Here is a 23,137-nt window from a genome sequence, read left to right on the forward strand (position 1 = left end):
CAGGAGGTGGAGAAGGAACAGGAGCAGGAGGGGGTGAAGGAGCAGGAGGGGAGAAGGAGCAGCAGGCAAGGCAGGAGCAGGAGGGGAGAAGGAGCAGGAGGAGGAGTTTGACCAGGAAGTGGGGAAGGAGCAGGAGCGGGAGGTTGAGCACAAATTGGAGATGGAGCAGGTGGAGGGGAAGCAGCAGGAGGTGGAGGTGGAGCTGGATGTGGTGGAGGAGCATGAGGTGGAGAAGGAGCAGGAGGCGGAGAAGGAGCAGGAGGTGGAGAAGGAGCAGGAGGTGGAGAAGAAGCAGGAGGCGGAGGAGGAGCTGCAGGTGAAGAAGGAGCATGACGGGGAGGAGGAGCAGAAGGTGGAGAAGGAGCAGGAGGTGGAGAAGGAGCAGGAAGAGAAGAAGGAGCAGGAGGAAGGGGTTGAGCAGAGGAAGAGAAGGAGCAGGAGGAGGAGAAAAGGAGCAGGACGAGGAGAAGGAGCAGGAGAAGGAGAAGGAGCACGAAGAGAAGAATGAGCAGGAGGAGGAGATGGAGCAAGACGTTGAGAAGGAGCAGGAGGTGGAGAAGGAGCAACAGGAGGAGAAGGAGCAGGAGAGGGAGAAGGAGCAGGAGAGGGAGAAGGAGCAGGAGAGGGAGAAGGAGCTGGAGGGGGAGAAGAAGCAACAGGAGGAGAAGGAGCAGGAGTACGAGAAGGAGCAGGAGGACGAGAAGGAGCAACAGGAGGAGAATGAGCAGGAGAACGAGAAGGAGCAGGAGGACGAGAAGGAGCATGAAGACGAGAAGGATCAGGAAGACGAGAAGGATCAGGAAGACGAGAAGGATCAGGATAAGGGGAAGAAGCAGGAGACGGAGTTGGAGCAGTTGAGGGAGAGGGAGCAGGAGGTGGAGGAGGGGCTCGACGGCGAGAATGATCAGGAGGGTGTGAACGAGCAGTAGGCGGTGGAGGAGCGGGAGGCATAGAAGGAGCAGGAGGCGGAGAAGGAGCAGGAGGCGGAGAAGGAGCAGGAGGTGGAGAAGGAGCAGGAGGAGGAGAAGGAGCAGGAGGAGGAGGAGGAGCAGGATGAGGAGAAGGATAAGGAGGATGAGAAGGAGCAGGAAGAGAAGAAGGAGCAGGAAGAGAAGAAGGAGCAGGAGGTGGAGAAGGAGCATGAAGTGGAGAATGAGCAGAAGGTGGAAGTTGAGCTGGACGACGAGATGGAACAGGAGGGGTGGAATGAGCAGGATGTCGAGTAGGAGCAGAGGGTGGAGAAGGAGCAGGAGGGGGCAAAGGAACAGAACGGGGCGAAGGAGCAGGAGGCAAAGCAGGAGCAGGAGGGTGAGAAGGTGCAGGAGGCGGAGAAGGAGTGGGATGCAAAGCAAGAGCAAGAGGGGGCGAATGAGCAGGAGGACGAGAATGATCAGGAGGACGAGATGGAGCAGGAGGAGGGGAAGAAGCAGGAGGAGGAGAAGGAGCAGGTGGGGGTGAACGAGCATGATGCAGAGAAGGAGCTGGATGCATCGAAGGAGCAGGAGGCGTTGAAGCAGCAGGAGGGGGAGAAGGAGGAGAAGGAGCAGGAGCTGGAGGAGAAGGAGCAGGTGGTGGAGATGCAGCGGAGTGGAGAAGGAGCAGGAGGAGGAGGTCCAGCTGGAGGAGAAGATGGAGCAGGAGCAGCAGGTGGAGGAGGAGCAGTTGGTGGAGGTTGAGCAGAAGTTGGAGAAGGAGCAGGAGGAGGAGGATGAGAAGGAGCAGGAGGTGGAGAAGGAGCAGGAGGAGAGAAGAAGTAGGAGGAGGAGAAGGAGCAGGAGGTGGAGAAGGAGCAGGAGGTGGGGAAGGAGCACGAGGTGGAGAAGGAGCAGGAGGTGGAGAAGGAGCAGGAGGGAGAGAAGGAGCAGGACGTGGAGAAGGAGCAGCAGGAGGAGAAGGAGGAGGAGGGAGACAAGGAGCAGGAGGTGGTGAATGAGCAGGAGTGGAGAAGGAGCAGCAGGTGGAGAAGGAGCAGGAGAAGGAGGTGGAGAAGGAGCAGGAGAAGGAGGTGGAGACGTTGCAGCAGGAGGAGAAGAAGCAGCAGGAGGAGAAGTAGCGGCAGGAGGAGAAGGAGCAGATGCGGCAGAAGGAGCAGAAGCGGGAGAAGGAGCAGAAGCGGAAGTTGGAGCAGGAGCGGGAGAAGGAGCATGAAGTGGAGAAGGAGCAGGAGGAGGAGAAGGAGCAGGAGGACGAGAAGGAGCAGGAAGACGAGAAGGATCAGGAAGACGAGAAGGCTCAGGAAGACGAGAAGGATCAGGAGGAGGGGAAGAAGCAGGAGACAGAGAAGGAGCAGTTGAGGGAGAGGGAGCAGGAGGTGGATTAGGAGCAGGAGGAGGAGAAGGAGCAGGTGGTGGAGATGGAGCAGTGGGAGGAGAAGGAGCAGGAGGTGGAGAAGGATCAGGAGGTGGAGATGGATCAAGAAGAGGAGATGGAGCAGGAGGTGGAGAAGGAGCAGGAGGTGGAGAAGGAGCAGGAAGTGGTGAAGGAGCAGGAGGGAGACAAGGAGCAGAAGGTGGAGAAGGAGCAGGAGGTGGAGAAGGAGCAGGAGGAGGAGAAGGAGAAGAAGAAGGAACAGGAGGTGGTGAATGAGCAGGAGAGTAGAAGGAGCAGGAGGTGGAGAAGGAGCAGGAGAAGGAGATGGAGAAGTAGCAGCAGGAGCAGAAGAAGCATCAGGAAGAGAAGTAACAGCAGTCGGAGACGGAGCAGAAGCAGGTGAAGGAGCACAAGCAGGAGTAGGAGCAGGAGCGGGAGAAGGAGCATGAAGTGGAGAAGGAGCAGGAGTAGGAGTTTGAGCAAAAGCCGAGAAGGAGCAGGAGGTGGAGAATGATGAGGAGGTGGAGAAGGAGCAGGGGTGGAGAACAAGGAGGAGGAGGAGATTGAGCAAGAGGAGGAGGGAGAGCTGGAGGAGCTGAAGGAGAAGGAGGAGGAGGAGGAAAACGAGCAGTTGGAGGTTGAGCATCAGGTGGAGAATGAGCAGGAGGTGGAGAAGGAGCAGGAGAAGGAGTTTGAGCAGGAAGGGGAGTAGGAGCAGGAGGGGGAGACGGAGCGGGTTGGGAGAAGGAGCAGGAGGTGGAGAAGGAGCAGGAGGGGGAGGAGGAGGAGAAGGAGCAGGAGCTGGAGGAGAAGGAGCAGGAGGTGGAGATGCAGCGGAGTGGAGAAGGAGCAGGAGGAGGAGGTCCAGCTGGAGGAGAAGATGGAGCAGGAGCAGCAGGTGGAGGAGGAGCAGTTGGTGGAGGTTGAGCAGAAGTTGGAGAAGGAGCAGGAGGAAGAGGATGAGAAGGAGCAGGAGGTGGAGAAGGAGCAGGAGGAGAGAAGAAGTAGGAGGAGGAGAAGGAGCAGGAGGTGGAGAAGGAGCAGGAGGTGGGGAAGGAGCACGAGGTGGAGAAGGAGCAGGAGGTGGAGAAGGAGCAGGAGGGAGAGAAGGAGCAGGACGTGGAGAAGGAGCAGCAGGAGGAGAAGGAGGAGGAGGGAGACAAGGAGCAGGAGGTGGTGAATGAGCAGGAGTGGAGAAGGAGCAGCAGGTGGAGAAGGAGCAGGAGAAGGAGGTGGAGAAGGAGCAGGAGAAGGAGGTGGAGACGTTGCAGCAGGAGGAGAAGAAGCAGCAGGAGGAGAAGTAGCGGCAGGAGGAGAAGGAGCGGATGCGACAGAAGGAGCAGGAGGTGGAGAAGGAGCAGGAGATGAAGGAGGAGGAGCAGGAGGTGGAGTAGGAGCAGGAGGGGAGAAGGAGCAGGAGGTGGAGAAGGAGCAGGAGGCGGAGAAGGAGCAGGAGGCGGAGAAGGAGTAGGAGGCGGAGAAGGAGCAGGAGGTGGAGGTGGAGCTGGAAATGGAAAAGGAGCAGGAGGTGGAGAAGGAGCAGGAGATGAAGGAGGAGGAGCAGGAGGTGGAGAAGGAGCAGGAGGTGGAGAAGGAGCAGGAGGTGGAGAAGGAGCAGGAGGTGGAGAAGGTGCAGGAGCAGGAAGGGGTGAAGGAGCAGGAGGGGAGAAGGAGCAGCAGGCAAGCCAGGAGCAGGAGGGGGAGAAGGAGCAGGAGGAGGAGTTTGACCAGGAATTGGAGAAGGAGCATGAGGGGGAGGTTGAGCAGAAAGAGGAGATGGAGCAGGTGGAGTGGAAGCAGCAGCAGGTGGAGGTGGAGCTGGATGTGGTGGAGGAGCATGAGGTGGAGAAAGAGCAGGAGGCGCAGAAGGAGCAGGAGGTGGAGAAGGAGCAGGAGGTGGAGAAGGAGAAGGAGGCGGAGGTGGAGCTGCAGGTGAAGAAGGAGCAGGACGGGGAGAAGGAGCAGGAGGTGGAGAAGGAGCAGGACGGGGAAAAGGAGCAGGAGGCGGAGAAGGAGCAGGAGGCAGAGAAGGAGCAGGAGGCGGAGAAGGAGCAGGAGGCGGAGAAGGAGCAGGAGGCGGAGAAGGAGCAGGTGTTTGAGAAGGAGCAGGAGGTGGAGGTGGAATTGGATATGGAAAAAGAGCAGGAGGTGGAGAAGGAGCCGGCGGTGGAGAAGGAGCAGTAGGAAGAGGTTGAGCTTGATGAGGAGAAGGAACAGGAGACGGAGAATGAGCAGGAGGTAGAGTAGGAGCAGGAGCAGGAGGGGTTGAAGGAGCAGGAGGGGAGAAGAAGCAGCAGGCAAGCCAGGAGCAGGAGGGGGAGAAGGATCAGGAGGAGGTGTTTGACCAGGAAGTGGAGAAGGAGCAGGAGGGTGAGGTTGAGCAGAATGAGGAGATGGAGCAGGTGGAGTGGAAGCAGCAGGAGGTGGAGGTGGAGCTGGATGTGGTGGAGGAGCATGAGGTGGAGAAGGAGCAGGAGGCAGAGAAGGAGCAGGAGGCGGAGAAGGAGCAGGAGGCTGAGAAGGAGCAGGAGGCGGAGAAGGAGCAGGAGGCGGATAAGGAGCAGGAGGTGGAGAATGAGCAGGAGGTGGAAAAGGAGCAGGAGGTGGAGAAGGAGCAGGAGATGAAGGAGGAGGAGCAGGAGGTGGAGAAGGAGCAGGAGGTGGAGAAGGAGCAGGAGTCGGAGGTAGAGATGGAGCGGGAGGCATAGAAGGAGCAGGAGGCGGAGAAGGAGCAGGAGGCAGAGAAGGAGCAGGAGGCGGAGAAGGAGCAGGAGGCGGAGAAGGAGCAGGAGGCGGAGAAGGAGCAGGAGTTGGAGAAGGAGCAGGAGGTGGAGAATGAACAGTTGGTGGTGAAGGAGGAGGAGAAGAAGGAGCAATGGTTGGAGAAGGAGCATGAGGTGGAGAAGGAGCAGGATGTGGAGGTGGAGCTGGATATGGAAAAAGAGCAGGAGGTGGAGAAGGAAAGGAGATGAAGGAGGAGCATGAGGTGGAGAAGGAGCAGGAGGCGGAGAAGGAGCAGGTGGTGGAGAAGGAGCAGGAGGTGGAGAAGGAGAAGGAGGCGGAGGAGGAGCTGCAGGTGAAGAAGGAGCAGCACGGGAAGAAGGAGCTGCAGGGGGAGAAGGAGCTGCAGCAGGAGAAGGAGCTGGAGGAGGAGAAGGAGCAAGAGGAGGAGAAGGAGCAGGAGGGCTAAAAGGAGCATGAGGGGTAGAAGCAGCAGGAGGTGGAGGAGGAGCAGAAGGAGGAGAAGGAGCAGAAGGTGGAGAAGGAGCAGGAAGAGAAGAAGGGTCAGGAGGAGGGGGTTGAGCAGAGGAAGAGAAGGAGCAGGAGGAGGAGAGAAGGAGCAGGACGAGGAGAAGCAGCAGGAGGTGGAGAAGGAGCACGAAGAGAAGAAGGAGCAGGTGGAGGAGATGGAGCCCGACGTTGAGAAGGAGCAGGAGGTGGAGAAGGAGCAACAGGAGGAGAAGGAGAATGAGAGGGAGAAGGAGCAGGAGAGGGAGATGGAGCAGGAGAGGGAGAAGGAGCAGGAGGGGGAGGTGGAGCAACAAGAGGAGAAGGAGCAGGAGGACGTGAAGGAGCAGGAGGACGAGAAGGAGCAGGATGACGAGAAGGAGCAGGAGGACGAGAAGGAGCAGGAGGACGAGAAGGATCAGGAAGACGAGAAGGATCAGGAAGACGAGAAGGATCAGGAGGAGGGGAGGAAGCAGGAGACGGAGAAGGAGCAGTTGAGGGAGAGGGAGCAGGAGGTGGAGGAGGGGCTCGAGGGCGAAAATGATCAGGAGGGTGTGAACGAGCAGTCGGCGGAGGAGGAGCGGGAGGCATAGAAGGAGCAGGAGGCGGAGAAGGAGCAGGAGGCGGAGAAGGAGCAGTAGGCGGAGAAGGAGCAAGAGGGGGAGAAGGAGCAGGAGGCGGAGAAGAAGCAGGAGGTGAAGGAGCAGGAAGTGGAGGTGGAGCTGGATATGGAAAAGGAGCAGGAGGTGGAGAAGGAGCAGGAGATGAAGGAGGAGGAGCAGGAGGTGGAGAAGGAGTAGGAGGTGGAGAAGGAGCAGGAGGTGGAGAAGGAGCATTAGGTGGAGAAGGAGCAGGAGGTGGAGAAGGAGCAGGAGGTGGAGAAGGATCAGGAGGAGGGGAAGAAGCAGAAGACGGAGAAGGAGCAGTTGAGGGAGAGGGAGCAGGAGGTGGAGGAGGGGCTCGAGGGCGAAAATGATCAGGAGGGTGTGAACGAGCAGTCGGCGGAGGAGGAGCGGGAGGCATAGAAGGAGCAGGAGGCGGAGAAGGAGCAGGAGGCGGAGAAGGAGCAGTAGGCGGAGAAGGAGCAAGAGGGGGAGAAGGAGCAGGAGGCGGAGAAGAAGCAGGAGGTGAAGGAGCAGGAAGTGGAGGTGGAGCTGGATATGGAAAAGGAGCAGGAGGTGGAGAAGGAGCAGGAGATGAAGGAGGAGGAGCAGGAGGTGGAGAAGGAGTAGGAGGTGGAGAAGGAGCAGGAGGTGGAGAAGGAGCATTAGGTGGAGAAGGAGCAGGAGGTGGAGAAGGAGCAGGAGGTGGAGAAGGAGCAGGAGGAGAAGGAGCAGGAGGAGGAGAAGGAGCAGGAGGAGGAGACGGAGCTGGAGGAGGAGAAGGAGCAGGAGGTAGAGAAGGAGCAGCAGGTGGAGAAAGAGCAGGAGGTGGAGGAGGAGCAGGAGGTGGTGAAGGAGCAGGAAGAGGAGAAGGAGCAGGAGGAGGAGACGGAGCAGGTGGAGAAGAAGGAGCAGGAGGTAGAGAAGGAGCAGCAGGTGGAGAAGGAGCAGGAGGTGGAGAAGGAGCAGGAGGCAGAGAAGGAGCAGGAGGCGGAGAAGGAGCAGGAGGCGGAGCATGAGGCGGAGAAGGAGCAGGAGGCGGAGAAGGAGCAGGAGGCCGAGAAGGAGCAGGAGGTGGAGAAGGAGCAGGAGGTGGAGAAGGAGCAGGAGGAGGAGAAGGAGCAGGAGGAGGAGTTTGAGCGAGACGAGGAGAAGAAGCAGGAAGGGGAGAGTGAGCAGGATGTGGAGAAGGAGCAGGACGGGGAAAAGGAGCAGGAGCAGGAGTGGTGAAGGAGCAGGAGGGGAGAAGGAGCAGGAGGCAAGGCAGGAGCAGGAGGGGGAGAAGGAGCAGGTGGAGGAGTTTGACCAGGAAGTTGAAAAGGAGCAGGAGGGGGAGGTTGAGCAGAAGGAGGAGAAGGTGCAGGTGGAGGGGAAGCAGCAGGAGGTGAAGGTGGAGCTGGATGTGGTGGAGGAGCATGAGGTGGAGAAGGAGCAGGAGGCGGAGAAGGAGCAGGAGGTGGAGAAGGAGCAGGAGGTGGAGAAGGAGAAGGAGGCGGAGGAGGAGCTGCAGGTGAAGAAGGAGCAGGACGGGGAGAAGGAGCTGGAGGAGGAGAAGGAGCTGGAGGAGGAGAACGAGCTAGAGGAGGAGAAGGAGCAGGAGTGGTAGAAGGAGCATGAGGGGTGGAAGGAGCAGGAGGTGGAGGAGGAGCAGAAGGAGGAGAAGGAGCAGAAGGTGGAGAATGAGCAGGAAGCGAAGAAGGAGCAGGGGGAGGGGGTTGAGCAAAGGAAGAGAAGGAGCAGGAGGAGGAGAGAAGGAGCAGGAGGAGGAGAAGCGGCAGGAGGAGGAGAAGGAGCACGAAGAGAAGAAGGAGCAGGAGGAGGAGATGGAGCCAGACGTTGAGAAGCAGCAGGATGTGGAGAAGGAGCAACAGGAGGAGAAGGAGCAGGAGGACGAGAAGCAGCAGGAGGAGGAGATGGAGCAGGATGACGAGAAGGAGCAGGAGGACGAGAAGGAGCAGGAGGACGAGAAGGATCAGGAAGACGAGAAGGATCAGGAAGACGAGAAGGATCAGGAAGACGAGAAGGATCAGGAAGTCGAGAAGGATCAGGAGGAGGGGAAGAAGCAGGAGACGGAGAAGGAGCAGTTGAGGGAGAGGGAGCAGGAGGTGGAGGAGGGGCTCGAGGGCGAGATTGATCAGGAGGGTGTGAACGAGCAGTCGGCGGAGGAGGAGCGGGCGGCGGAGAAGGAGCAGGAGGCGGAGAAGGAGCAGGAAGCGGAGAAGGAGCAGGAGGTGAAGGAGCAGGAGGTGGAGGTGGAGCTGGATATGGAAAAGGAGCAGGAGGTGGAGAAGGAGCAGGAGATGAAATAGGAGTAGCAGCAGGTGGAGAAGGAGCAGGAGGTGGAGAAGGAGCAGGAGGTGGAGAAGGAGCAGGATGTGGAGAAGGAGCAGGAGGTGGAGAAGGAGCAGGAGGTGGAGAAGGAGCAGGAGGAGGAGAAGGAGCAGGAGGAGGAGTTTAAGCGGGACGAGGAGAAGGAGCAGGAGGGGGAGAGTGAGCAGGAGGGGGAGAGTGAGCAGGAGGTGGAGAAGGAGCAGGACGGGGAAAAGGAGCACGAGGTAGAGAAGGAGCGGGAGGGGGAGAAGGAGCAGGAGGCGGAGAAGGAGTGGGATGCAGAGCAAGAGCAAGAGGGGGCGAAGGTGCAGGAGGACGAGAATGATCAGGAGGGCGAGAAGGAGCAGAAGGAGGGGAAGGAGCAGAAGGAGGAGGAGGAGCATGTGGGGGTGAACGAGCAGGATTCAGAGAAGTAGCCGGATGCATCGAAGGAGCAGGAGGCGTTGCAGCAGCAGGAGATGGAGAAGGAGCCGGAGGTGGAGGAGGAGCAGGAGGTGGGGAATGAACAGTTGGAGGAGAAGGAGGAGGAGGAGGCGATGGAGCAGGAGGTGGAGAATGAACAGGAGTTGTGGAAGGAGCTTCAGTTGGAGAAGGAGCTGGAGGTGAAGAAGGAGCAGGACGGGGAGTTGGAGCTGGAGGAGGAGAAGGAGCAGGACGTGGAGATGGAGCATGAGGAGGAGGAGGAGAAGGAGCTGGAGGTGGAGTAGGAATAGGAGGTGGAGAAGGAGCAGGAGGTGGAGAAGTGGCCGGAACTGCAGAAGGAGCAGAAGGTGGAGAAGGAGCAGAAGGTGGAGAAGAAGCAGAAGGTGGAGAAGGAGCAGGATGTGGAGAAGGAGCAGGAGGTGGAGAAGGAACAGGAGCAGGAGGGGGTGAAGGAGCAGGAGGGGAGAAGGAGCAGCAGGCAAGGCAGGAGCAGGAGGGGAGAAGGAGCAGGAGGAGGAGTTTGACCAGGAAGTGGGGAAGGAGCAGGAGCGGGAGGTTGAGCACAAATTGGAGATGGAGCAGGTGGAGGGGAAGCAGCAGGAGGTGGAGGTGGAGCTGGATGTGGTGGAGGAGCATGAGGTGGAGAAGGAGCAGGAGGCGGAGAAGGAGCAGGAGGTGGAGAAGGAGCAGGAGGTGGAGAAGAAGCAGGAGGCGGAGGAGGAGCTGCAGGTGAAGAAGGAGCATGACGGGGAGGAGGAGCAGAAGGTGGAGAAGGAGCAGGAGGTGGAGAAGGAGCAGGAAGAGAAGAAGGAGCAGGAGGAAGGGGTTGAGCAGAGGAAGAGAAGGAGCAGGAGGAGGAGAAAAGGAGCAGGACGAGGAGAAGGAGCAGGAGAAGGAGAAGGAGCACGAAGAGAAGAATGAGCAGGAGGAGGAGATGGAGCAAGACGTTGAGAAGGAGCAGGAGGTGGAGAAGGAGCAACAGGAGGAGAAGGAGCAGGAGAGGGAGAAGGAGCAGGAGAGGGAGAAGGAGCAGGAGAGGGAGAAGGAGCTGGAGGGGGAGAAGAAGCAACAGGAGGAGAAGGAGCAGGAGTACGAGAAGGAGCAGGAGGACGAGAAGGAGCAACAGGAGGAGAATGAGCAGGAGAACGAGAAGGAGCAGGAGGACGAGAAGGAGCATGAAGACGAGAAGGATCAGGAAGACGAGAAGGATCAGGAAGACGAGAAGGATCAGGATAAGGGGAAGAAGCAGGAGACGGAGTTGGAGCAGTTGAGGGAGAGGGAGCAGGAGGTGGAGGAGGGGCTCGACGGCGAGAATGATCAGGAGGGTGTGAACGAGCAGTAGGCGGTGGAGGAGCGGGAGGCATAGAAGGAGCAGGAGGCGGAGAAGGAGCAGGAGGCGGAGAAGGAGCAGGAGGTGGAGAAGGAGCAGGAGGAGGAGAAGGAGCAGGAGGAGGAGGAGGAGCAGGATGAGGAGAAGGATAAGGAGGATGAGAAGGAGCAGGAAGAGAAGAAGGAGCAGGAAGAGAAGAAGGAGCAGGAGGTGGAGAAGGAGCATGAAGTGGAGAATGAGCAGAAGGTGGAAGTTGAGCTGGACGACGAGATGGAACAGGAGGGGTGGAATGAGCAGGATGTCGAGTAGGAGCAGAGGGTGGAGAAGGAGCAGGAGGGGGCAAAGGAACAGAACGGGGCGAAGGAGCAGGAGGCAAAGCAGGAGCAGGAGGGTGAGAAGGTGCAGGAGGCGGAGAAGGAGTGGGATGCAAAGCAAGAGCAAGAGGGGGCGAATGAGCAGGAGGACGAGAATGATCAGGAGGACGAGATGGAGCAGGAGGAGGGGAAGAAGCAGGAGGAGGAGAAGGAGCAGGTGGGGGTGAACGAGCATGATGCAGAGAAGGAGCTGGATGCATCGAAGGAGCAGGAGGCGTTGAAGCAGCAGGAGGGGGAGAAGGAGGAGAAGGAGCAGGAGCTGGAGGAGAAGGAGCAGGTGGTGGAGATGCAGCGGAGTGGAGAAGGAGCAGGAGGAGGAGGTCCAGCTGGAGGAGAAGATGGAGCAGGAGCAGCAGGTGGAGGAGGAGCAGTTGGTGGAGGTTGAGCAGAAGTTGGAGAAGGAGCAGGAGGAGGAGGATGAGAAGGAGCAGGAGGTGGAGAAGGAGCAGGAGGAGAGAAGAAGTAGGAGGAGGAGAAGGAGCAGGAGGTGGAGAAGGAGCAGGAGGTGGGGAAGGAGCACGAGGTGGAGAAGGAGCAGGAGGTGGAGAAGGAGCAGGAGGGAGAGAAGGAGCAGGACGTGGAGAAGGAGCAGCAGGAGGAGAAGGAGGAGGAGGGAGACAAGGAGCAGGAGGTGGTGAATGAGCAGGAGTGGAGAAGGAGCAGCAGGTGGAGAAGGAGCAGGAGAAGGAGGTGGAGAAGGAGCAGGAGAAGGAGGTGGAGACGTTGCAGCAGGAGGAGAAGAAGCAGCAGGAGGAGAAGTAGCGGCAGGAGGAGAAGGAGCAGATGCGGCAGAAGGAGCAGAAGCGGGAGAAGGAGCAGAAGCGGAAGTTGGAGCAGGAGCGGGAGAAGGAGCATGAAGTGGAGAAGGAGCAGGAGGAGGAGAAGGAGCAGGAGGACGAGAAGGAGCAGGAAGACGAGAAGGATCAGGAAGACGAGAAGGCTCAGGAAGACGAGAAGGATCAGGAGGAGGGGAAGAAGCAGGAGACAGAGAAGGAGCAGTTGAGGGAGAGGGAGCAGGAGGTGGATTAGGAGCAGGAGGAGGAGAAGGAGCAGGTGGTGGAGATGGAGCAGTGGGAGGAGAAGGAGCAGGAGGTGGAGAAGGATCAGGAGGTGGAGATGGATCAAGAAGAGGAGATGGAGCAGGAGGTGGAGAAGGAGCAGGAGGTGGAGAAGGAGCAGGAAGTGGTGAAGGAGCAGGAGGGAGACAAGGAGCAGAAGGTGGAGAAGGAGCAGGAGGTGGAGAAGGAGCAGGAGGAGGAGAAGGAGAAGAAGAAGGAACAGGAGGTGGTGAATGAGCAGGAGAGTAGAAGGAGCAGGAGGTGGAGAAGGAGCAGGAGAAGGAGATGGAGAAGTAGCAGCAGGAGCAGAAGAAGCATCAGGAAGAGAAGTAACAGCAGTCGGAGACGGAGCAGAAGCAGGTGAAGGAGCACAAGCAGGAGTAGGAGCAGGAGCGGGAGAAGGAGCATGAAGTGGAGAAGGAGCAGGAGTAGGAGTTTGAGCAAAAGCCGAGAAGGAGCAGGAGGTGGAGAATGATGAGGAGGTGGAGAAGGAGCAGGGGTGGAGAACAAGGAGGAGGAGGAGATTGAGCAAGAGGAGGAGGGAGAGCTGGAGGAGCTGAAGGAGAAGGAGGAGGAGGAGGAAAACGAGCAGTTGGAGGTTGAGCATCAGGTGGAGAATGAGCAGGAGGTGGAGAAGGAGCAGGAGAAGGAGTTTGAGCAGGAAGGGGAGTAGGAGCAGGAGGGGGAGACGGAGCGGGTTGGGAGAAGGAGCAGGAGGTGGAGAAGGAGCAGGAGGGGGAGGAGGAGGAGAAGGAGCAGGAGCTGGAGGAGAAGGAGCAGGAGGTGGAGATGCAGCGGAGTGGAGAAGGAGCAGGAGGAGGAGGTCCAGCTGGAGGAGAAGATGGAGCAGGAGCAGCAGGTGGAGGAGGAGCAGTTGGTGGAGGTTGAGCAGAAGTTGGAGAAGGAGCAGGAGGAAGAGGATGAGAAGGAGCAGGAGGTGGAGAAGGAGCAGGAGGAGAGAAGAAGTAGGAGGAGGAGAAGGAGCAGGAGGTGGAGAAGGAGCAGGAGGTGGGGAAGGAGCACGAGGTGGAGAAGGAGCAGGAGGTGGAGAAGGAGCAGGAGGGAGAGAAGGAGCAGGACGTGGAGAAGGAGCAGCAGGAGGAGAAGGAGGAGGAGGGAGACAAGGAGCAGGAGGTGGTGAATGAGCAGGAGTGGAGAAGGAGCAGCAGGTGGAGAAGGAGCAGGAGAAGGAGGTGGAGAAGGAGCAGGAGAAGGAGGTGGAGACGTTGCAGCAGGAGGAGAAGAAGCAGCAGGAGGAGAAGTAGCGGCAGGAGGAGAAGGAGCGGATGCGACAGAAGGAGCAGGAGGTGGAGAAGGAGCAGGAGATGAAGGAGGAGGAGCAGGAGGTGGAGTAGGAGCAGGAGGGGAGAAGGAGCAGGAGGTGGAGAAGGAGCAGGAGGCGGAGAAGGAGCAGGAGGCGGAGAAGGAGTAGGAGGCGGAGAAGGAGCAGGAGGTGGAGGTGGAGCTGGAAATGGAAAAGGAGCAGGAGGTGGAGAAGGAGCAGGAGATGAAGGAGGAGGAGCAGGAGGTGGAGAAGGAGCAGGAGGTGGAGAAGGAGCAGGAGGTGGAGAAGGAGCAGGAGGTGGAGAAGGTGCAGGAGCAGGAAGGGGTGAAGGAGCAGGAGGGGAGAAGGAGCAGCAGGCAAGCCAGGAGCAGGAGGGGGAGAAGGAGCAGGAGGAGGAGTTTGACCAGGAATTGGAGAAGGAGCATGAGGGGGAGGTTGAGCAGAAAGAGGAGATGGAGCAGGTGGAGTGGAAGCAGCAGCAGGTGGAGGTGGAGCTGGATGTGGTGGAGGAGCATGAGGTGGAGAAAGAGCAGGAGGCGCAGAAGGAGCAGGAGGTGGAGAAGGAGCAGGAGGTGGAGAAGGAGAAGGAGGCGGAGGTGGAGCTGCAGGTGAAGAAGGAGCAGGACGGGGAGAAGGAGCAGGAGGTGGAGAAGGAGCAGGACGGGGAAAAGGAGCAGGAGGCGGAGAAGGAGCAGGAGGCAGAGAAGGAGCAGGAGGCGGAGAAGGAGCAGGAGGCGGAGAAGGAGCAGGAGGCGGAGAAGGAGCAGGTGTTTGAGAAGGAGCAGGAGGTGGAGGTGGAATTGGATATGGAAAAAGAGCAGGAGGTGGAGAAGGAAAGGAGATGAAGGAGGAGCAGGAGGTGGGGAAGGAGCAGGAGGTGGAGATGGAGCAGGAGTTGGAGAAGGAGCAGGAGGTCGAGAAGGAGCAGGAGGGGAAGAAGGAGGAGTAGGTGGAGAAGGAGCAGGAGGTGGAGAATGAGCAGGAGGTGGAGAAGGAGCCGGCGGTGGAGAAGGAGCAGTAGGAAGAGGTTGAGCTTGATGAGGAGAAGGAACAGGAGACGGAGAATGAGCAGGAGGTAGAGTAGGAGCAGGAGCAGGAGGGGTTGAAGGAGCAGGAGGGGAGAAGAAGCAGCAGGCAAGCCAGGAGCAGGAGGGGGAGAAGGATCAGGAGGAGGTGTTTGACCAGGAAGTGGAGAAGGAGCAGGAGGGTGAGGTTGAGCAGAATGAGGAGATGGAGCAGGTGGAGTGGAAGCAGCAGGAGGTGGAGGTGGAGCTGGATGTGGTGGAGGAGCATGAGGTGGAGAAGGAGCAGGAGGCAGAGAAGGAGCAGGAGGCGGAGAAGGAGCAGGAGGCTGAGAAGGAGCAGGAGGCGGAGAAGGAGCAGGAGGCGGATAAGGAGCAGGAGGTGGAGAATGAGCAGGAGGTGGAAAAGGAGCAGGAGGTGGAGAAGGAGCAGGAGATGAAGGAGGAGGAGCAGGAGGTGGAGAAGGAGCAGGAGGTGGAGAAGGAGCAGGAGTCGGAGGTAGAGATGGAGCGGGAGGCATAGAAGGAGCAGGAGGCGGAGAAGGAGCAGGAGGCAGAGAAGGAGCAGGAGGCGGAGAAGGAGCAGGAGGCGGAGAAGGAGCAGGAGGCGGAGAAGGAGCAGGAGTTGGAGAAGGAGCAGGAGGTGGAGAATGAACAGTTGGTGGTGAAGGAGGAGGAGAAGAAGGAGCAATGGTTGGAGAAGGAGCATGAGGTGGAGAAGGAGCAGGATGTGGAGGTGGAGCTGGATATGGAAAAAGAGCAGGAGGTGGAGAAGGAAAGGAGATGAAGGAGGAGCATGAGGTGGAGAAGGAGCAGGAGGCGGAGAAGGAGCAGGTGGTGGAGAAGGAGCAGGAGGTGGAGAAGGAGAAGGAGGCGGAGGAGGAGCTGCAGGTGAAGAAGGAGCAGCACGGGAAGAAGGAGCTGCAGGGGGAGAAGGAGCTGCAGCAGGAGAAGGAGCTGGAGGAGGAGAAGGAGCAAGAGGAGGAGAAGGAGCAGGAGGGCTAAAAGGAGCATGAGGGGTAGAAGCAGCAGGAGGTGGAGGAGGAGCAGAAGGAGGAGAAGGAGCAGAAGGTGGAGAAGGAGCAGGAAGAGAAGAAGGGTCAGGAGGAGGGGGTTGAGCAGAGGAAGAGAAGGAGCAGGAGGAGGAGAGAAGGAGCAGGACGAGGAGAAGCAGCAGGAGGTGGAGAAGGAGCACGAAGAGAAGAAGGAGCAGGTGGAGGAGATGGAGCCCGACGTTGAGAAGGAGCAGGAGGTGGAGAAGGAGCAACAGGAGGAGAAGGAGAATGAGAGGGAGAAGGAGCAGGAGAGGGAGATGGAGCAGGAGAGGGAGAAGGAGCAGGAGGGGGAGGTGGAGCAACAAGAGGAGAAGGAGCAGGAGGACGTGAAGGAGCAGGAGGACGAGAAGGAGCAGGATGACGAGAAGGAGCAGGAGGACGAGAAGGAGCAGGAGGACGAGAAGGATCAGGAAGACGAGAAGGATCAGGAAGACGAGAAGGATCAGGAGGAGGGGAGGAAGCAGGAGACGGAGAAGGAGCAGTTGAGGGAGAGGGAGCAGGAGGTGGAGGAGGGGCTCGAGGGCGAAAATGATCAGGAGGGTGTGAACGAGCAGTCGGCGGAGGAGGAGCGGGAGGCATAGAAGGAGCAGGAGGCGGAGAAGGAGCAGGAGGCGGAGAAGGAGCAGTAGGCGGAGAAGGAGCAAGAGGGGGAGAAGGAGCAGGAGGCGGAGAAGAAGCAGGAGGTGAAGGAGCAGGAAGTGGAGGTGGAGCTGGATATGGAAAAGGAGCAGGAGGTGGAGAAGGAGCAGGAGATGAAGGAGGAGGAGCAGGAGGTGGAGAAGGAGTAGGAGGTGGAGAAGGAGCAGGAGGTGGAGAAGGAGCATTAGGTGGAGAAGGAGCAGGAGGTGGAGAAGGAGCAGGAGGTGGAGAAGGATCAGGAGGAGGGGAAGAAGCAGAAGACGGAGAAGGAGCAGTTGAGGGAGAGGGAGCAGGAGGTGGAGGAGGGGCTCGAGGGCGAAAATGATCAGGAGGGTGTGAACGAGCAGTCGGCGGAGGAGGAGCGGGAGGCATAGAAGGAGCAGGAGGCGGAGAAGGAGCAGGAGGCGGAGAAGGAGCAGTAGGCGGAGAAGGAGCAAGAGGGGGAGAAGGAGCAGGAGGCGGAGAAGAAGCAGGAGGTGAAGGAGCAGGAAGTGGAGGTGGAGCTGGATATGGAAAAGGAGCAGGAGGTGGAGAAGGAGCAGGAGATGAAGGAGGAGGAGCAGGAGGTGGAGAAGGAGTAGGAGGTGGAGAAGGAGCAGGAGGTGGAGAAGGAGCATTAGGTGGAGAAGGAGCAGGAGGTGGAGAAGGAGCAGGAGGTGGAGAAGGAGCAGGAGGAGAAGGAGCAGGAGGAGGAGAAGGAGCAGGAGGAGGAGACGGAGCTGGAGGAGGAGAAGGAGCAGGAGGTAGAGAAGGAGCAGCAGGTGGAGAAAGAGCAGGAGGTGGAGGAGGAGCAGGAGGTGGTGAAGGAGCAGGAAGAGGAGAAGGAGCAGGAGGAGGAGACGGAGCAGGTGGAGAAGAAGGAGCAGGAGGTAGAGAAGGAGCAGCAGGTGGAGAAGGAGCAGGAGGTGGAGAAGGAGCAGGAGGCAGAGAAGGAGCAGGAGGCGGAGAAGGAGCAGGAGGCGGAGCATGAGGCGGAGAAGGAGCAGGAGGCGGAGAAGGAGCAGGAGGCCGAGAAGGAGCAGGAGGTGGAGAAGGAGCAGGAGGTGGAGAAGGAGCAGGAGGAGGAGAAGGAGCAGGAGGAGGAGTTTGAGCGAGACGAGGAGAAGAAGCAGGAAGGGGAGAGTGAGCAGGATGTGGAGAAGGAGCAGGACGGGGAAAAGGAGCAGGAGCAGGAGTGGTGAAGGAGCAGGAGGGGAGAAGGAGCAGGAGGCAAGGCAGGAGCAGGAGGGGGAGAAGGAGCAGGTGGAGGAGTTTGACCAGGAAGTTGAAAAGGAGCAGGAGGGGGAGGTTGAGCAGAAGGAGGAGAAGGTGCAGGTGGAGGGGAAGCAGCAGGAGGTGAAGGTGGAGCTGGATGTGGTGGAGGAGCATGAGGTGGAGAAGGAGCAGGAGGCGGAGAAGGAGCAGGAGGTGGAGAAGGAGCAGGAGGTGGAGAAGGAGAAGGAGGCGGAGGAGGAGCTGCAGGTGAAGAAGGAGCAGGACGGGGAGAAGGAGCTGGAGGAGGAGAAGGAGCTGGAGGAGGAGAACGAGCTAGAGGAGGAGAAGGAGCAGGAGTGGTAGAAGGAGCATGAGGGGTGGAAGGAGCAGGAGGTGGAGGAGGAGCAGAAGGAGGAGAAGGAGCAGAAGGTGGAGAATGAGCAGGAAGCGAAGAAGGAGCAGGGGGAGGGGGTTGAGCAAAGGAAGAGAAGGAGCAGGAGGAGGAGAGAAGGAGCAGGAGGAGGAGAAGCGGCAGGAGGAGGAGAAGGAGCACGAAGAGAAGAAGGAGCAGGAGGAGGAGATGGAGCCAGACGTTGAGAAGCAGCAGGATGTGGAGAAGGAGCAACAGGAGGAGAAGGAGCAGGAGGACGAGAAGCAGCAGGAGGAGGAGATGGAGCAGGATGACGAGAAGGAGCAGGAGGACGAGAAGGAGCAGGAGGACGAGAAGGATCAGGAAGACGAGAAGGATCAGGAAGACGAGAAGGATCAGGAAGACGAGAAGGATCAGTAAGTCGAGAAGGATCAGGAGGAGGGGAAGAAGCAGGAGACGGAGAAGGAGCAGTTGAGGGAGAGGGAGCAGGAGGTGGAGGAGGGGCTCGAGGGCGAGATTGATCAGGAGGGTGTGAACGAGCAGTCGGCGGAGGAGGAGCGGGCGGCGGAGAAGGAGCAGGAGGCGGAGAAGGAGCAGGAGGCGGAGAAGGAGCAGGAGGTGAAGGAGCAGGAGGTGGAGGTGGAGCTGGATATGGAAAAGGAGCAGGAGGTGGAGAAGGAGCAGGAGATGAAATAGGAGTAGCAGCAGGTGGAGAAGGAGCAGGAGGTGGAGAAGGAGCAGGAGGTGGAGAAGGAGCAGGATGTGGAGAAGGAGCAGGAGGTGGAGAAGGAGCAGGAGGTGGAGAAGGAGCAGGAGGAGGAGAAGGAGCAGGAGGAGGAGTTTAAGCGGGACGAGGAGAAGGAGCAGGAGGGGGAGAGTGAGCAGGAGGGGGAGAGTGAGCAGGAGGTGGAGAAGGAGCAGGACGGGGAAAAGGAGCACGAGGTAGAGAAGGAGCGGGAGGGGGAGAAGGAGCAGGAGGCGGAGAAGGAGTGGGATGCAGAGCAAGAGCAAGAGGGGGCGAAGGTGCAGGAGGACGAGAATGATCAGGAGGGCGAGAAGGAGCAGAAGGAGGGGAAGGAGCAGAAGGAGGAGGAGGAGCATGTGGGGGTGAACGAGCAGGATTCAGAGAAGTAGCCGGATGCATCGAAGGAGCAGGAGGCGTTGCAGCAGCAGGAGATGGAGAAGGAGCCGGAGGTGGAGGAGGAGCAGGAGGTGGGGAATGAACAGTTGGAGGAGAAGGAGGAGGAGGAGGCGATGGAGCAGGAGGTGGAGAATGAACAGGAGTTGTGGAAGGAGCTTCAGTTGGAGAAGGAGCTGGAGGTGAAGAAGGAGCAGGACGGGGAGTTGGAGCTGGAGGAGGAGAAGGAGCAGGACGTGGAGATGGAGCATGAGGAGGAGGAGGAGAAGGAGCTGGAGGTGGAGTAGGAATAGGAGGTGGAGAAGGAGCAGGAGGTGGAGAAGTGGCCGGAACTGCAGAAGGAGCAGAAGGTGGAGAAGGAGCAGAAGGTGGAGAAGAAGCAGAAGGTGGAGAAGGAGCAGGATGTGGAGAAGGAGCAGGAGGTGGAGAAGGAACAGGAGCAGGAGGGGGTGAAGGAGCAGGAGGGGAGAAGGAGCAGCAGGCAAGGCAGGAGCAGGAGGGGAGAAGGAGCAGGAGGAGGAGTTTGACCAGGAAGTGGGGAAGGAGCAGGAGCGGGAGGTTGAGCACAAATTGGAGATGGAGCAGGTGGAGGGGAAGCAGCAGGAGGTGGAGGTGGAGCTGGATGTGGTGGAGGAGCATGAGGTGGAGAAGGAGCAGGAGGCGGAGAAGGAGCAGGAGGTGGAGAAGGAGCAGGAGGTGGAGAAGAAGCAGGAGGCGGAGGAGGAGCTGCAGGTGAAGAAGGAGCATGACGGGGAGGAGGAGCAGAAGGTGGAGAAGGAGCAGGAGGTGGAGAAGGAGCAGGAAGAGAAGAAGGAGCAGGAGGAAGGGGTTGAGCAGAGGAAGAGAAGGAGCAGGAGGAGGAGAGAAGGAGCAGGACGAGGAGAAGGAGCAGGAGAAGGAGAAGGAGCACGAAGAGAAGAATGAGCAGGAGGAGGAGATGGAGCAAGACGTTGAGAAGGAGCAGGAGGTGGAGAAGGAGCAACAGGAGGAGAAGGAGCAGGAGAGGGAGAAGGAGCAGGAGAGGGAGAAGGAGCAGGAGAGGGAGAAGGAGCTGGAGGGGGAGAAGAAGCAACAGGAGGAGAAGGAGCAGGAGTACGAGAAGGAGCAGGAGGACGAGAAGGAGCAACAGGAGGAGAATGAGCAGGAGAACGAGAAGGAGCAGGAGGACGAGAAGGAGCATGAAGACGAGAAGGATCAGGAAGACGAGAAGGATCAGGAAGACGAGAAGGATCAGGATAAGGGGAAGAAGCAGGAGACGGAGTTGGAGCAGTTGAGGGAGAGGGAGCAGGAGGTGGAGGAGGGGCTCGAGGGCGAGAATGATCAGGAGGGTGTGAACGAGCAGTAGGCGGTGGAGGAGCGGGAGGCATAGAAGGAGCAGGAGGCGGAGAAGGAGCAGGAGGCGGAGAAGGAGCAGGAGGTGGAGAAGGAGCAGGAGGAGGAGAAGGAGCAGGAGGAGGAGGAGGAGCAGGATGAGGAGAAGGATAAGGAGGAGGAGAAGGAGCAGGAAGAGAAGAAGGAGCAGGAAGAGAAGAAGGAGCAGGAGGTGGAGAAGGAGCATGAAGTGGAGAATGAGCAGAAGGTGGAAGTTGAGCTGGACGACGAGATGGAACAGGAGGGGTGGAATGAGCAGGATGTCGAGTAGGAGCAGAGGGTGGAGAAGGAGCAGGAGGGGGCAAAGGAACAGAACGGGGCGAAGGAGCAGGAGGCAAAGCAGGAGCAGGAGGGTGAGAAGGTGCAGGAGGCGGAGAAGGAGTGGGATGCAAAGCAAGAGCAAGAGGGGGCGAATGAGCAGGAGGACGAGAATGATCAGGAGGACGAGATGGAGCAGGAGGAGGGGAAGAAGCAGGAGGAGGAGAAGGAGCAGGTGGGGGTGAACGAGCATGATGCAGAGAAGGAGCTGGATGCATCGAAGGAGCAGGAGGCGTTGAAGCAGCAGGAGGGGGAGAAGGAGCCGGAGGTGGAGAAGGTGCAGGAGGTGGGGAATGACCAGTTGGAGGAGAAGGATCAGCAGGAGGCGAAGGAGCAGGAAGTGCAGAATGAACAGGAGGTGGAGAATGGGCAGGAGGTGGAGAAGGAGCAGGAGGCGGAGAAGTAGCAGGAGGTGGAGAAGGAGCAGGAGGTGGAGAAGGAGCAGGAGGTGGAGAAGGAGCAGCTGGTGGAGAAGGAGCAGGACGTGGAGAAGGAGCAGGAGATGGAGAAGGAGCAGGAGGTGGAGAAGGGGCAGGAGGTGGAGAAGGAGCAGGAGGCGGAGAAGTAGCAGGAGGTGGAGCAGGAGCAGGGGGTGGAGAAGGAGCAGTAGGAAGAGGTTGAGCTTGACGAGGAGAAGGAACAGGAGGGAGAGTAGGAGCAGGAGCAGGAGGGGGTGAAGGAGCAGGAGGGGAGAAGGAGCAGCAGGCAAGGCAGGAGCAGGAGGGGGAGAAGGAGCAGGAGGAGGAATTTGACCAGGAAGTGGAGAAGGAGCAGGAGGGGGAGGTTGCGCACAAATTGGAGATGGAGCAGCAGAAGGTGGAGGTGGAGCTGGATGTGGTGTAGGAGCATGAGGTGGAGAAGGAGCAGGAGGCGGAGAAGGAGCAGGAGGTGGAGAAGAAGCAGGAGGCGGAGGAGGAGCTGCAGGTGAAGAAGGAGCAGGACGGGGAGGAGGAGCAGAAGGAGGAGAAGGAGCAGAAGGTGGAGAAGGAGCAGGAAGAGAAGAAGGAGCAGGAGGAAGGGGTTGAGCAGAGGAAGAGAAGGAGCAAGAGGAGGACAGAAGGAGCAGGACGAGGAGAAGGAGCAGGAGAAGGAGAAGGAGCACGAAGAGAAGAATGAGCAGGAGGAGGAGATGGAGCCAGACGTTGAGAAGGAGCAGGAGGTGGAGAAGGAGCAACAGGAGGAGAAGGAGCAGGAGAGGGATAAGGAGCAGGAGAGGGAGAAGGAGCAGGAGAGGAAGAAGGAGCAGGAGGGGGAGAAGGAGCAACAGGAGGAGAAGGAGCAGGAGGACGAGAAGGAGCAGGAGGACGGGAAGGAGCAACAGGAGGAGAAGGAGCAGGAGGACGAGAAGGAGCAGGAGGACGAGAAGGAGCAGGAAGACGAGAAGGATCAGGAAGACGAGAAGGATCAGGAAGACGAGAAGGATCAGGAGGAGGGGAATAAGCAGGAGACGGAGAAGGAGCAGTTGAGGGAGGGGAGCAGGAGGCGGAGAAGGAGCAGAAGGTGGAGAAGGAGCAAGAGGTGGAGAAGGAGCAGGAGGTTGAGAGGGAGCAGGAGGAGGAGAAGGAGCAGGAGGAGGATAAGGAACAGGAGGTGGAGAAAGAGCAGGAGGTGGAGAAGGAGCATTCGGTGGAGAAGGATAAGGAGGAGGAGAAGGAGCATGAAGAGAAGAAGGAGCAGGAAGAGCAGAAGGAGCAGGAGCTGGAGAAGGAGCAGAAGGTGGAAGTTGAGCTGGACGACGAGATGGAACAGGAGGGGTAGAATGAGCAGGATGAAGAGTGGGAGCAGAAGGTGGAGAAGGAGCTATCGGTGGAGAAGGAGCAGGAGGGGGCAAAGGAACAGAACGGGGCGAAGCAGCAGGAGGCAAAGCAGGAGCAGGAGGGAGTGAAGGTGCAGGAGGAGGGGTATGAGCAGGAGGCGGAGAAGGAGGAGGCGGAGAAGGAGCGGGAGGCGAAGAAGGATCAGGAGGCGGAGAAGGAGCAGGAGGCGGAGATGAAGCAGGAGGCGGAGAAGGAGCACAAGGAGGTGGAGCAGGGGGTGGAGAAGGAGCAGGAGGAGGAGAAGGAGCAGGAGGTGGAGAAGGAGCAGCAGGTGTAGAAGGAACAGGAGTTGGAGAAGGAGCAGGAGGTGGAGAAGGAGCAGGAGGTGGAGAATGAACAGTTGGAGGAGAAGGAGGAGGAGGAGAAGGTGCAGCAGTTGGAGAAGGAGCATGAGGTGGAGAAGGAGCAGGATGTGGAGGTGGAGCTGGATATGGAAAAGGAGCAGGAGGTGGAGAATGAGCAGGAGATAAACGAGGAGGAGCAGGAGGTGGAGAAGGAGCAGGAGGTGGAGAAGGAGCAGGAGGTGGAGAAGGAGCAGGAGGTGGAGAAGGAGTAGGAGGTGGAGAAGAAGCCGGAGGTGGAGAAGGAGCAGGAGGTGGAGAAGGAGCTGGAGGAGGAGGTTGAGCGGGACGAGGACAAGGAGCAGGAGGGGGAGAGTGAGCACGAGGGGAGAGTGAGCAGGAGGTGGAGAAGGAGCAGGACAGGGAAAAGGAGCAGGAGGTAGAGATGGAGCGGGAGGGGGTGAAGGAGCAGGAGGCGGAGAAGGAGTGGGATACAAAGCAAGAGCAAGAGGTGGGAATGAGCAGGAGGACGAGAATGATCAGGAGGACGAGAAGGAGCAGGAGGAGGGGAAGAAGCAGAAGGAGGAGAAGGAGCAGGTGGGGGTGAACGAGCAGGATGCAGAGAAGGAGCTGGATACATCGAAGGAGCAGGAGGCGTTGAAGCAGCAGGAGAGGGAGAAGGAGCCGGAGGTGAAGAAGGAGCAGGAGGTGGGGAATGACCAGTTGGAGGAGAAGGAGGAGAAGGAGGCGAAGGAGCAGGAAGTGGAGAATGAACAGGAGTTGTAGAAAGCTTCAGTTGGAGAAGGAGCTGGAGGTGAAAAAGGAGCAGGTCGGGGAGTTGGAGCTGGAGGAGGAGAAGGAGCAGGACGTGGAGATGGAGCATGAGGAGGAGGAGAAGGAGCTGGAGGTGGAGTCGGAATAGGAGGTGGAGAAGGAGCAGGAGGTGGAGAAGGAGCAGGAGGTGGAGAAGGAGCAGGAGGTGGAGAAGGAG

Source organism: Heptranchias perlo, chromosome 30, assembly GCF_035084215.1.
Source record: "Heptranchias perlo isolate sHepPer1 chromosome 30, sHepPer1.hap1, whole genome shotgun sequence".
Taxonomy (NCBI): Eukaryota; Metazoa; Chordata; class Chondrichthyes; order Hexanchiformes; family Hexanchidae; genus Heptranchias; species Heptranchias perlo.